A 13,671-nucleotide genomic window follows, 5' to 3' on the forward strand; every position below is an offset into this window, starting at 1 on the left:
TCTCCCTCTGTCCCTCCCCCGCTCTCTCTCAAAAACCAAACCAACCCCCCCCCCAAAAAAACCCAGATCTCTTGGTCTCCCAGCTTGCTCCCGTACTTCCACATCTTAGTAACTAGTGCTTAATTGGTGCCAAAGCCCTGGGGCTCATCCTTTATCCCCCTTTCTGTCACATGCCACGTCCCGCTCGCCAGCTTGCTCTGACAGACTCTCCTCTCAATATACCCTCATTTGGGCCATTTTCCACTATCTTACTTCCGCAGCTTTTCCCCAAGTCCACATCATCTGTCCCCTAACTGGCCTCTGTCCCCATCCTAGCACAACAGATCCCTTTGCTCTCTTCCTGTCCCCTCCAGTCCATCCAGCACACAGAATAATCTTAGTAAAAATCAAACCCATCAGCTGTGTGCTCCTGCAAGCAGGATAAACCCTTCTTGCCCTTCTTGCCCCGGCCTGCAAAGCTCCACCTCTTCAGACGCTCCAGCCGCTGGCCTCCCTTCCCTGGGACACGCCAAGCTCTTTCCCACCACAGAGCCTTTGCACATGCTGAATCTGCCACCTGGAAATCTTGCTTCCTCTCTCCTTAGCCTGTTCCCCTTCATTCAGGTCTCAGCTCACTGCCTGCCCGCTGTTTCTCAAATGCTTCTGTGCCCGCCGCTTTCTATTGAATGTATTCTCTTCATAGCTCTCACCCTCTGCAGAGTGTGGGAAGCCAGGGCATAGGGAACCTTGGTGGGTTCATTTTACAGCTCTTCTGTGCGCAGACATTCCTACTGGTGCCACTTTCCCAGGAGAGGCTACCCTGGGCTCAGATTAGGATCTCCTCTTCCCTAATTTCTTGTTTCAGCCTTTTACTTCCTGTGCAGTTCTTATCATAATTAGTAATCATTTTGTTTACTCATTTATTGTGTCTTCCTCACCAAAATGGAAATCCAGGAGAGCGGGAACAGAAGCTGCTGGTCCTTCACTGTATCCCCAGGAGCACTTACATGTTTGTGAAATGAATGGGGAACCACACCCAGCCCCACACCTGTGGGGATCTCCGGGACGGTGTCTCTCCAGAAGTCTCTTGTCGGGCTGAGCAGGGTTTCAGGAATTTTTTATAATGTCTAGGCCTCTGTTAGTTCCAACTCGGCTGCTTAAACGTTGGCTCTGCCCACAGTGCAATAAGGGCAAGGAGAAGGGAAGCAGAGTTCATTACTGAGCGTCCGGCAGACACAGGAACCCTAGCCCCCGCCAACAGTGACTGCGCTCCCCACGGGTGCAGACTCGTGCCACGTTCTCTACGCGCATTAGCTCGTCTCATTCCTGCGCAAAGCCCTCGTAACTGTGCTCATTTTAGAGATGGGAAAACTGAGGCTCATCAAGGGAACACAACTTGCCAGGTAGAAGCTGGATGGAGGTGCATCTGACACCCCAGCCTGGCAGGCTGTTTCCGCTGTCCGGGCTCCCCCAGAGAGGGCGTCTGCCCGATGGAAGGGGGCCTGTGCTCTCCAGGCAGCCTCCACATCGAAGAGAATGAACCATGGGTTTTTAAAGAAATCAATATGACTCCCCAGCCTAAAATTATGCTCATCGCTCCTTTAAAATAATAAAAAAAGGAATAAGTGAAAACTCATTCATTATCCTGCTTCCCAGAGATAGTGGCTGCTGGAATCTGTTTCGTCCTTCCTCTTGCGACGCATCCACATCCTCACTCATTTAAGGCCACATTATTCGTCAACAGACTGTTTTGAAATAGTAATTACTAACATTGTTTTGAGAATTCACTGTGTGCCAGGTATTATTTTTCTGTTAACATTTTCCTGTGAGCATTTTCCCACATCGCTGTTCTTTGAAAGCATCATTTTCCATGGCTGCGCGTTATTCTGTCTCATAGATGCAGCGTAATTTATTTGATCCAGCTTTTCCTCCAGAGGGTGGGGCGTTCCCACCCCCTCCCAACTTGCTGGGGAGGGGGTGGCCCTGCGCAGGCACCTGGCACTCTCATCTGCTACGATGACCCTGACTCCCCCGTGACCGAGACGCATGCTGCCTGCAAGGAGCACAGTCTAGTGGGACCTTTGTTCAGCCTGGTGTCTGCATGTGATCATTTTCTAGCATAAATGTTTGAGATGTCATTTCAGGTGGAAGGACTCGGGACCCACGTTAGTAAATGGGCCCCAGAAAGATTGTGTGCTCCCGTTGGGGGCAAGTGAGGGCCCCCGAGCCCCCTGCCCCATTTGTATGGCAGGTGGAACAGCACATAGAGAAAGGTCAGGGGTGTTAGGGGCTCACCTTTGCTGAGGGGCCGCTGGGGTGTCTCCATGCAGTTCTCAGAGGCCACGCGTGGGGGTGGGCATGGGGACTGTCGGGTGGTGGCCCGTGGCAGGAGTGTAGTGGCTGGGGATCCTGGACAATTTGGGTTGCAGCCTTCCATCCTAGGAAGGTTATTTCGCTGCTCTGAGCCTCAGTTTCCTCACGTAAGGAAATGGGGGCAATAATGGGGTTATTGTGGGAATTACAGTGATGCTGTTGTGTAATGGCCAGCACCAAGGACTGGGCTGACCTATACGGAAGCACAATAAATGCCGTCTATGTGTGTGTGTGTGTATGTGTGTGTGTACGTGTGTGTGTGTGGTAGGTCCGGGAATGGGCACAGGTTTGGGACGTGTACAGGGTCACCCTGGCCCGCAGCCTCCTCCCTTGCGGCACTGAGACTATGAAGTCCCACTGTTGACCGTGCACTTTCCCCTGTAGTCCTCCACACCTGGGCTTCTAGGTGACCTGAGTCAGAGGAGGGGCTGTGAGGACATCTGGGTTTGCAGCTCCGGGGGACTCCGCTGTGGTGGGAGTCCTTCTTGGAAGTGGGGGGGAAGTGTGTGTGTTGTGGGGGATCAGGGGGGCTGCTCTCTCTGTCCTGGCTTGCCGTAGAGAAGGGCAAGAAGTGGGTCCTGCTGGCAGGTGCTCACCCCTTTGGAGTTTGGGGGTGGTGTCCGTAGGTCTGTGGAAGGAGCAGGCCTCCTGATCTGGGCCAGGTTTCACCATTTACCTCCTGAATCCGATCTGTGGCCAGAGGAGGGGGCTGCTATGGTTTTATGCATGCAACTCTGAGGAGCCAGGGACCCCCAAAGGCCTGGAGAAAGTTTAATCAGGCACTCCACACCTGGTGGTGTGGTCTTTTGTTTAGTATGGCACGTGGAAAAAGCACTAGACCCAAAACTGTCCCCTATGGGTTCTTACTGGACACTGGACACTGCAGGCAGGGTACTTGACCTCTCTGAGCTGCCGTTCATTCACCTACAAAATGCACTAACTCTCTGCTTGAATCAGGTCCTCGGGGCGTGACCGCGGGCAGCCACACAGGGTGCCGGTTACTGAAAGCCCTGCTCAACCTGCTCTGTCGAAGGGGCCAGCCTCCATCAGAGTGCAAGGTCAGAGACGTGTGATCCCCCCACACCTTGGTCCAGGTTTTATCCAATTACTCAAGCCACACTTGTATGCTGAATTAAAAAAAATTAGAAATTACAGAAAGGCACAAAGTAAAAAATAAAAATATCACACAGTGGTTACCTGGGTGCGTATTTTTGTCAAAACCGATTGAACTGTACTCTTAAAATAGGTACAGCTTATTGTATGTAAATTATGGCTCAATAAAGTCTTTATTTTTAAAACATTTATTTTTAAAATTCCCACCATCATTGGCATTTTAGTATATTTGCTTCTAGATTTTTACTTAGACACGAATATATATTCTATCTTATATATGTATGTAAATGTGTGCGTTTCTCTATATAAATATTCTGTACAAATGCTGAACAACTCTCAGACTCTAAATGTATGTGTGTGTGTATATATATTTATTTGTTTTTTAAATAAAACTGGACTAGGACATGCCTGCTGTTTGTGAGTGGAGGCTTTCTGGAGCCGAGGCTGCCAGCTGGTACGCTCCACCTTCTGGTGGCCTCACCCCTCCTTCGTTACGGACCCGGGCCATGTACACGGGCCCCTGTCCACACCGCGTGCGGTCCGACACGGAGTCACTCGGAGGGGGGGAGCCTGCCTACCTGGCCAGAGTAACACTCCCTGCCCTCAGCAAGACCTCTCTCGGGCCCTGGGAGCTCCGGGGAGAGGAGGTACACGGCCTGTGGACAGGGCTGGGGAAGGAGGCAACCCCGGTCGAGCGACGTTGACGTGAGACTGTCTGGAAACTTGGGGATGGTATAGATGGAGGGGGAGGGCTGCCCGGAAGGGGTGGATGGGAGTGGCATGAGCTCGGTCACAAGAGGTGTTGGAGGGAACACAGGAACCTGTCTGGCTGATAGAACGGGGTTCGGCAGAGCTTGGAATGGGTGTGGAGGGCTGAGGGAGGGGAGGCAAAGATGCTTGGATTGATGTGGGCTTTCCCAGAGAGACAGGGTCCCAAGAACTGCCAAGGGATTTCTGTATGGCTGGAGCGCATGCCGGGAAGATCTGATAGGGGTTCGAGCTTGCGAGCAGGCCTGGGTAGAACCCCGTCCGAAGGGCAGAGCGGACAGACGAAACAGGCGCTAGGGGCTGACGTCGCTTCCAACAGGAGTGCGGGGCCCGCTGACTTCTCACCACGAGAGAAACTTCCTGGTCAGTTCATCCTCCGTCCCTTGAGCCCCCGGAGTGAGTTTTCATGTGACGTATTAAAGAACCGCACGCTTAACAAAAAGGAAACGGTCCCGCTCAGAGTTAGGAAGGATGTGGGCCTGGTCACAGAATGGAGCAGACGTCAGGACCTGGCCTGGAGAGGCTTTGATGCCTCTCTGTTGCCTTCTCTCTCCTTCTCGGTTTCTGTCTCTCGTGCTCTTTCCACTTCTGTCTTTTGTTTGGCTCTGCCTGGCTTTCTCCTGTCAACAGACCGATTCCAGATGGGGGAAAGACAGCCACGGACACCTCGTAGCTCACAGCCTCCGTGGGATTCTCCCGAGAGCCTTGTATCTCGCTCCTTTTGGGGGCAGTCTCTGTGTCCAAGGAAGCTGGGTACTCTGATTGGCCAAGCCAGAGTGATATGGTTGAAGGGGATGGGATAGAATCCGCTTCCGGAAGGAAATGGGGCGGACAGGGGCTGGCCGACCAAAACCAATAGCAAACAGATGCCGTCGCACATGGTTTTCAGGATAAAGTTAACAAGGAGGAAGGCAGAGGGTCTACACTGAAGAGCACAGTCTATTCAGGATGACGGAAACACCACAGAGGTCCCTAGAACATCCTAGTGGCTGGCTATCCTCAGCCCACTGTGAGACTGCTTAGCTCTTGGAGAAATCAGAGTACAGACCTGTTAGCCCTAGTGTGCAACTGGTCGATTCACATTTCAAGGCCGTAGCAGTTGGAGGAACCAAGCCTAGAAATATGGGTCTTAATTATGGTAACAATACAGTGTGGCAAAGCGGAAAAAGCAGACAGACCAGAGATCGAATACTTGCTCTTTACTAGCTGTGTGATAATCTATGTCTTCAAAGACTCAGTTTCCTCACCTGAAAAATGGGAACAATGAATGGCCTCCATCCCAGGGTTGTTGTGAGATTGAAGACAGGCCCTCGGATGTTCGAGAGAGCATGTACCCAAGCACTCAGTAAATGAGAGCCAACATTCTGGTACTGGTCTTTGACCCACTGCAGCCACCAATGAAATTGCTGGAATCCAGCCCCAGTTCCCTCCCTCTCTTCTGGGGGGATCCTTGCTTCCCAGAACCCCAGATGCATTCCTTGGGTAGAAATAGGGCATCACGGTCCTGGAAGGTGGTGGGATCTCCTTGGATGGAGGAAGATGCCTCGAGGACCTGCCCGGGGCTGGGCACCCCTGCCTTCCTTGCGGACTTGCCCCGAGGCTGCTGGTTTGGCTACAAGGCCCAGTTGCCCACCTCAGCTACTTACATGGAGGGGGGGGCTGGGAATAAGCCCTCAGGCATGAGGCACCCAGCCGCGGGAAGCAGAGCAGCTGTCCCAGCGCGAGGAAGGACAGCAGGCAGCCACTCTCTCTGGCCTTTCTTCTCTGAGGCCCTGTGCCCTCTGCCTGCAGCTTTCCTGCGGCTCTCTTCCCTTTCCTGGCCTCTGGCTGTTCACTTATGCCTGCCTCTCCAGGCCCCTCGAAAGGGCCCGTGGCCCCACATTTCCAACCTCCCAATCCAGGCACCAGTCCTGGCTGACTCAGTCTCTCCCTCCACACCAGGTTTTTGAGACAGGATCTGGTGGCCCAGCTTGGAAGGGGGGTCACCCCAGGCCAGTGAGCTCTGACCAGGGAATGGCTCGTGGCGGGGGGGATGCTAAAGCCCTTCTTTCCCCAGCGAAGGGCACGGCCGGCTCTCTAAGGCAGACTAGTGTTCGGGAGGTCCGGTCGGTCACGGGAGGAAAGGCCAGACAGCCGTCCCAGGCTCTCCGCTACGCACGTGTCTGTGCTGGATCCCGACGCTGCCTTGTGTTCTTGACCAATGACACCAAGAAGTATTTGGTGAGATGCGAACACCATATGAAGTTCCAATTCCGTGTTGTATTCATTTCCTGGGGCTGCTGTAAGAAAGTGCTATGAACCGGGGGGCTTAGAACAGCGATTTGTTGGCCCAGAGTTCTGGAGGCTTAGAAGTCCCAGGCCAAGGCACTGGCAGTGCCGTGCTCCCTCTGACGCCTCGAGGAGGATCCGTCCTTGCCTCTTCCCACTCCTGGTCCCCCTGGGGTCCTTGGCTTGTGGCAGCATAGCTCCCACATCTGCTTTGTCCCCGCACGGCTGCTTCCCTCTGTGCCCGTGTCTTCAGTCGGCATTCTCTGTGTGTCTGTGTCCAAATTCCCCACTTCTCAGCAGGACACCAGTCATACTGGGTTAGGGGACATCCTGAGGACCTCGTCTTGACTTGATGACGTCTGCATTTCCAAATCAGCTCACACTCCCAGGTACTGGGGGTGAGCACTTCAAACGATCTTTCTGGGGGACGAAATTCCATCCGCAACAAGTATCTGTAAGTAGAATGTAATGTAACGGTTTCTCGAGCTATTTCTCTAGGACGCTTGTAACGGTAGGTAAAGCCTCCATGCTAGCTGTGACAGAGACGGGAGACAAAGCTTACCCTCTTTCCCATTTGGCTTTTTATGGGAACTGTCGGGGGCGCCCTGCCTGAGGGGAACGGGGTGCGGCCCACGGAGGAGAGGGTGCGGGGCGTCCTGGGCCCGGTGGCCAGCCAGGGAGGCCTCTCGTGAGCTGTGAGCCTGGAGCGCTGACCGACAAGGCATTTCCTGAGCTAGAGTTAAAATACAAAGCGTCTTGAGTGGAAACCCGCTCAGAAACAGGCCTGAAGTTTTTCTTTCCCCGCGGGGAGGCCCGTGTGGGAACCGGAGCCATCGCAGGGCAGCCCAGGGCCGCTCTGGAAGGATCCTCCATGGGGGCTGTGGAGACACCTCGCCCCGGCCTTGCCTCTGCGGATCCCACTGGAGGGACAGTGTCCATCCGACGACTTTCTCAGGAGGCCCAGTGGGCATTGTTTTCTCTGCTCTTCTGCTCTCAGATCCTGTTTGCATCCGTGGCCCCCGGGAGCCGTCCTTGAGCCCAGACAGCGCGATTCCAGAGTCCAGACCTCGTTGGCTGGAAATGTTTGGGAAGCCTCATGTCACCTCTCCTGCTGGGTTGGGGAGAGTTCCCTTTTTGGTAGTGGCGGGCTGAGATCGGTAAGAAGGCCACAGAAGACACCCAGGCCCCGCAGGCCCGTCTGGCCGGGAGGGTGAGTTGATTGTGCTCAGGGCCTGGATGAGGGTGCCCGCGTTCAGCAAAAAATGACCTCGTGGTAGCCTTTCAGATGGACAGGGCAGAGGAAGGATCCCCATCTGACTGCTGGAAACGGCAGCTCCAGGCGTGTCTCCTGAGTTGCCCAAGGTCACACAGCTAGGTCAGGCCCTGTGGGACCGGCACCTCGGCCTTGCACCACCCCGCCAGGCCTCCTCTGCTCTCCACCTGCCTTGTCCTGCCCAAACTTTCCTCCTCTGTTCATGGATGACGTAACACGTAACGTGGCCGCATGAAAGGGAGACATTTATTTTATTTTATATTTTTAAAGATTTTTATTTTTATTTATTTATTTGACAGAGAGAGAGAGAGAGAGCACAAGCAGGGAGAGTGGCAGGCAGAGGGAGAGGGATAAGCAGGCTCACGGAGCAGGGAGCCCGATGTGGGGCTTGATCCCAGAATTCTAGGATCATGACCTGAGCTGAAGGCAGATGCTTAACGACTGAGCCAAAGGGAGACATTTAAAGAAAATCTCTCAAATCCCACACCTTAACTCACTGCTACATAGGCATGTGTTCTTTAAAAAAACCCATTCTTGTGTGTTAAAATTGCATAGAACTACACACACACACACACACACACACACACACACACGACTTAAGTAAAACTGGAGAACTCTGAACGAGGTCATCGGCATCTATCACCGTCACGATCCTGCTTCGGCAAGAAGTTACCGTGAGAGAAACTGCAAAACCTGTACTTTGTCTAGCAATCTTAACTACAAAATTAAAGTAATAAAATGGAAAAATAAAATGATAAAACATGGTGATAAAAGAAAACATAAAAAAAGTAAAATAAAGTTTAAAACGAATATAAAATATAAAATTCAGGGAAAGAAAAGAAATTGGATATAATATTAAAAAATTGAAAATAAAGATACAAAAATACAATATAATATAAATTTGTTCGTTTATTTAACAGGCAGGGGAAGGCCTGCGCCAGCCCTGGCTCCTTCACAGTCCAGCAGTTTGGCAGTGGTCCTCAGCCACCTGGGGGGAGGATTCTGGGTGACAGGTGCCTGTTTCTCAGGGGTGATCACTGCCCAGGAGGCGGGTGGGGCGAGCCAGGTGGAGCCACAGGTGGGCGCTTAAATTTGAATTTTAGATAAACAGTAGATAGCATATGTGTATTATGTAGCCCCTGTATATCCTGTTTAGTGCATCTTACTTAGTATAAATATGCCCCAGGTATTCTGTCCTGTATTTTTATTTGAATCTGGCAACCCATTTTGCCGAGGAACACCTTCTTTGGAGGAAAACTGACCAAGAATCCTAACACCTAGCACAGGGAAATCGAGACAGTTTCTGTGAACTGAGGACACGGTGAGAAGATGAGCCCGGCGGCACAGAACCCATGTACCCCACCTCTCCCGCAGGGGTCTTACCCTTCCCAGAGGGCAAGATAGCAGGAGTCATAGCTGGAGCCTGATCGAGCCTGCTGCCCCTGTTCCTGTCCCCCTGGGTCGTGGAAGGGGACCAGCTGGCACCAGCAAAGGGAGCTGTGATCTCTGCACGTTGAATTTTCACAACCACAACTGGCCCACATCCTCTGAAAATGTCCCTCAGGCTCATAGTCTGTGAGCAACAAGGTCCAAGGGTGGGGCCCAGGTTGGCCACTGTGGGATAAGGGCAAGCTGCTGACACCTCAGTTTCTCCATCTGTGAGATGGGCGATTGCTGGGGTTGCACAAGACGAGTGGAGTGAAAGTGTTTGGTGAACTGCAAAACACAGGCACTCGGGCCGCTCCAGGCCCTGATTCCCAAGCAGTAACATCCACCAGTTAGCATAACGGTCATGGAATTCTGGCCGACGTTTACGGTTGTGTGATTACCACAATGACATATGTCCCCCTTTTCCAGGTCCACGAACACTGGCTGAGCACTGTGCCCTCGGCTGTGCCAGGCACTCCAGGCACAGAGATGAAAGCCGAGTCCTCCCTTGGGGAGCGTGGAGTCTGGGAGAGACGATGGGCCGCGCACACAGCTGTGGGAGAAGCAGCACGTGCAGGCGGCGCCCCGGGGCACAGAGGCCCAGCGAGGTACGAGGTTGCTATCATGCCTGTAACTCCCTAGAGCGGTTCACCATCTGGCGGCCTCTACTGCAGCCCCCGCGAGCCCTCAGCCCACCCCGCAGAAGCTCACTGGGGCCCATGTACACCTACATCCTCTCTTCTCTTTATCCGGCAGGAGCTCATCCCTCTTCATGCGGCAAGGCCCAACTCAGATGTTGCCTCCTCTGAGAAGCCACCTGACTTTCCTCGTGGTCCTAGAACAAATTTGTGGCCCTCTGTTCAGTGGATTTGGGGCCTCCAGGTACTTTGGGTTTGAGGGAAGCCCAGAGGGAAGGGCTGCAGGGTGGGCTAGAGAAGGATCACTTCCTGTAAGCAGCAGGTGCAAAGGGCAGGGTGAGGAATGTGGGGGCCGGGGCGCAGGTGGGGAGTTTGAATGGCCTTCCTCCTGGACCAAGTCCACCCAGCCAGGAGAAGCTGTGCGGGGCAGGAGCCAGAGTTCAGGCATGGGGGTAGTGAACGGTGTACCTACTGGGAAGGGGCCCTGCTTGCACAGCCTTCTGGGTCGGGAAGAGGTGCACGCATTCAAATACTCACTCAGCAGGGGCCAAGCAGGCTCCCACCTGCTGCTGAGGCCTGTACCCATGAGAGTGTGTGAGTCAGTGGGGTCAGGGGGCAGAACCAGCTCAAACCCTTTCCCTGCTTAGCCTGGGGCTGGGGGGGGTGTCTCCCACTCAGAGGCTCTGAGCTCTTAGAACCAGTGCTGCTGGCCACTGGCCCCCTGGGTCCTCCAGGCTCTGTTCCAACTGGAGAACTTAACAGATGTGGTCTCTGTCATCACAGAGCTTCTCCCTCTTCCTCTGCCCCTCCCCTGGCTCATGCTTGCACTCTCTCTGTCTCTCAAATAAATAAAATCTTTAAAAAGAGAGAGAGAAAGAAAAAGTGCATGCTGGAGCTCTTTTCCTACGGCCATATCCGCGGACTGCCACCCTGTCTCCGGTGTTGCGCTCTTCCCAGTAACACAGCGGTGAAATCAGTTCCTAAAGTGGCGTTGCTGGCGTGTTGGGGACGGACGATTAAGACGTCGGTAGCCACTGCCCAGCAGCCGTTCCTAGTGGCCGTACTGACTTCCGTGTGTGCGGTCGGACACTCCTCCTCTCCCTTACCAACTCACTTTTGTCACCCTGATAAGGTTAAAAATAGCCATTTATTTTAATTTATATTTTTAAAATTATGAGTTAGGCTGAGCTTCTAATGTGTCTGTTACACACACGAGTCTCTTTTCCTGCTACGCGTTGTCTTGCCTGTTCTTTTTACTGGGTGGATAGAAATACATTCATGTTTCCTTCTCATGCCTTCATGGCTCAGTTTTTACATTTAAACTTTGATTCACTTGCAGTTTATTTGGACGTGGAGAAAGGTATGGATCCACATTAAATTGTTTCCTAAATGGCAAGTGGTTTTCCCAGGGCTATTTATTGAATATCCGTTCCCCCACTGATGTATTACCACATTTAGCATATTCTAAATTTCCACGTAAAGTTGGGGTCTATTTCGGGTCTCTCGATTGTGTCCTACTGATCCTTCTGCCTATTTTCGTATGGATACTAAATCACTTTATTTACTCCAGCTTTATATTTTTATTACCTGATAAGATGATGATTATTTTTTTTTTTAAGAAATGTACTGGCTATTTTCACGTGTGTATTTTCCAGACGAATTTTAGTGTTCTTTTACCAAGGTAGCAGGTAGGCAGTCAGAACACACCATCACAAAAATAATCACACGGTCGTACATGTTATGGAGGGAAAGTTCCGGAATTTGGCAAAGTGTTAATACAGGGGCCCGAGGATCCAGAAGGTTACGTTATATGCGTGTGGCAAATATATAGGGAGATTTGAGAACACATCCCACTTTCACAATACTGCCTTTTATTCAAGACAAAATGTGTCTTTCCATTCATTCCTGTCTCTTTTCTGTCCCTCAGGAAAGTTTACAGCTTTTCTTTAGACACGTATTACATATTTCTTGATAAATGACTTTCTAAATAGTTTGTTCTTTGTGTTACTCTTATGAATGGATTCTTTTCTTCCAGGGTACTTTCTAGCTGGTTATGTTCATACAGGGGATCTTTCTACAAGGCCAGTCTCGCTCACATCGCTCAAAACCCTGCGGTGACTTCCTGTTGCCCCAGGATGGACCCCACACTTGCTCCCTGGCTTACAAAATCCTGGGAGGTCTGGCCGGCCATTCCCTTCCCCCCTTCTTCTCTCTCGTTCTCTGGGCTCAGGTGTTGTACCTGTGCTCTGTCTGCCTGGGCCCCGCCCTAATTACCCCTGCACAGCCTTGAGTTCTGAGCTTAATGAAGCCCTCCTCAGGGGAAGGGGGCCTCTCAGATGAAGTCGGATGAGCTCCGGGTGTCTGGAGCACCCGGATCTTCAGGACTGAGGACCCCGAGGCAGTAAAAACCCACACGGGTGGGATGGGAGGCCACTCAGCTTTGAAGAAGCAGCCGCCCCTAGACCAGACCGATGGCTGAGGACAGTCACTCAGTGGACTGTCATCCAGCCATCAGCAGTGATCTGCATGAAGCCTGGGTGGCAACACACTTACGACAGAAGCGAAGATCTCAGGATAAAAAAATACAGAGTGATTTCGGCCAGGCTGTAAGCCCTCTGTGAATACTTGATCGGATGAATGAACTAGGTGTCAAGCAGGCGTGACTGAAGCTCCAGTCGCATCAAGGGTGTTAAGGTGATGCGATTACTTCTTATTCCCTTACTCACTGTCTTCCCAGTTGTCTGCAATGGGGTCAGGCAACTTGCAGGATGAAAAAAAAATTCCCTAAAATCATTGTCCAGGCTTTTCCGCGATGGCACTGCACGTGGTGGCCACCAGAGGGCAGGGCTGCCCTACTGTCGGGGACTGTCACCGCCAGACCAAGATTTTTCTAAAGACTTCTATGCGGAGGTTTAGTTACTTGCCTGGGGGCCTTCCTGGTGACCGGAATCAATCCCATTTGCCCCTCGCCTAGATCTCAGCTCCCCAGATTGGAGACAAAATGGTCTTTTTTTTTTTTTTCCCTCTCTCCTGTGAGGAACACAACCTGTCCCGCTGAGCCCTGCACCTTCTCCGAACCACCCATTGTTTGAAGGCTGAGCCCCTCTGAGTGTCTGCTCTGAGAACGGGACTCAATCCCTACTTCACGGGGCTTGTCCCAAGCTTCAGATTCACGCAGGAAAGCTCAGGCCTGGAGAGATTCCAAGCTTGCAAAAAAAGTCAAGACTTTAGGAACCTGTGTTCTTTTTTGGTGTGTCTGGAAAAAAAGCCTGCGGTGCTGACTTGTGTGGCTGGGGCCTATGGGCAGGTTCATTCATTCTCCCCAGATACGCACCCAGGGCCTCTCGGGTACAGGCACCACTCCGGGTGCTGGGGAAGCGCGCAGACCGGGTGCTCAGGAAACTGCCAAGTTTGTGGGGGTGGTACTCAGGGTGAAGCCGGCGGTAAGTGCTCCGAAGGAGAGCATCAAGAGAAGGGGATTGACAGCGATAGGCTGGGGTGCTGCTTTGTACGAGGGGATCAGAGAAATCTCCGATGAGGTTCATTACGAGCAGAGACCTCAGTAAAAGGAAGGAGCTAGACTAGTGGCCATCTGGGAGAAGGCAGAGCAAAGGCCCTGAGGCAGGAGTGCGTTCGGGTGGGAGTGAGTGTGTGTGTGTGTGTGTGTGTGTGTGTGTGTGTGTGTGTGAGGTGTGGGTCCCAGAGAGGTGTGAGATCCCACAGATCGTGGGCACTATTGCAGATTTCTGCCTTTCACTCTGGCCGAGTTTGCGTTGAGAAGAGTGTGTCGAGGTGCAAGGTGGCAGCAGGGAGACCGGTGATCCAGGCGAA

This window comes from Ursus americanus, chromosome 7, assembly GCF_024610735.1.
Source record: "Ursus americanus isolate L20-20 chromosome 7, mUrsAme1.1.p, whole genome shotgun sequence".
NCBI lineage: Eukaryota > Metazoa > Chordata > Mammalia > Carnivora > Ursidae > Ursus > Ursus americanus.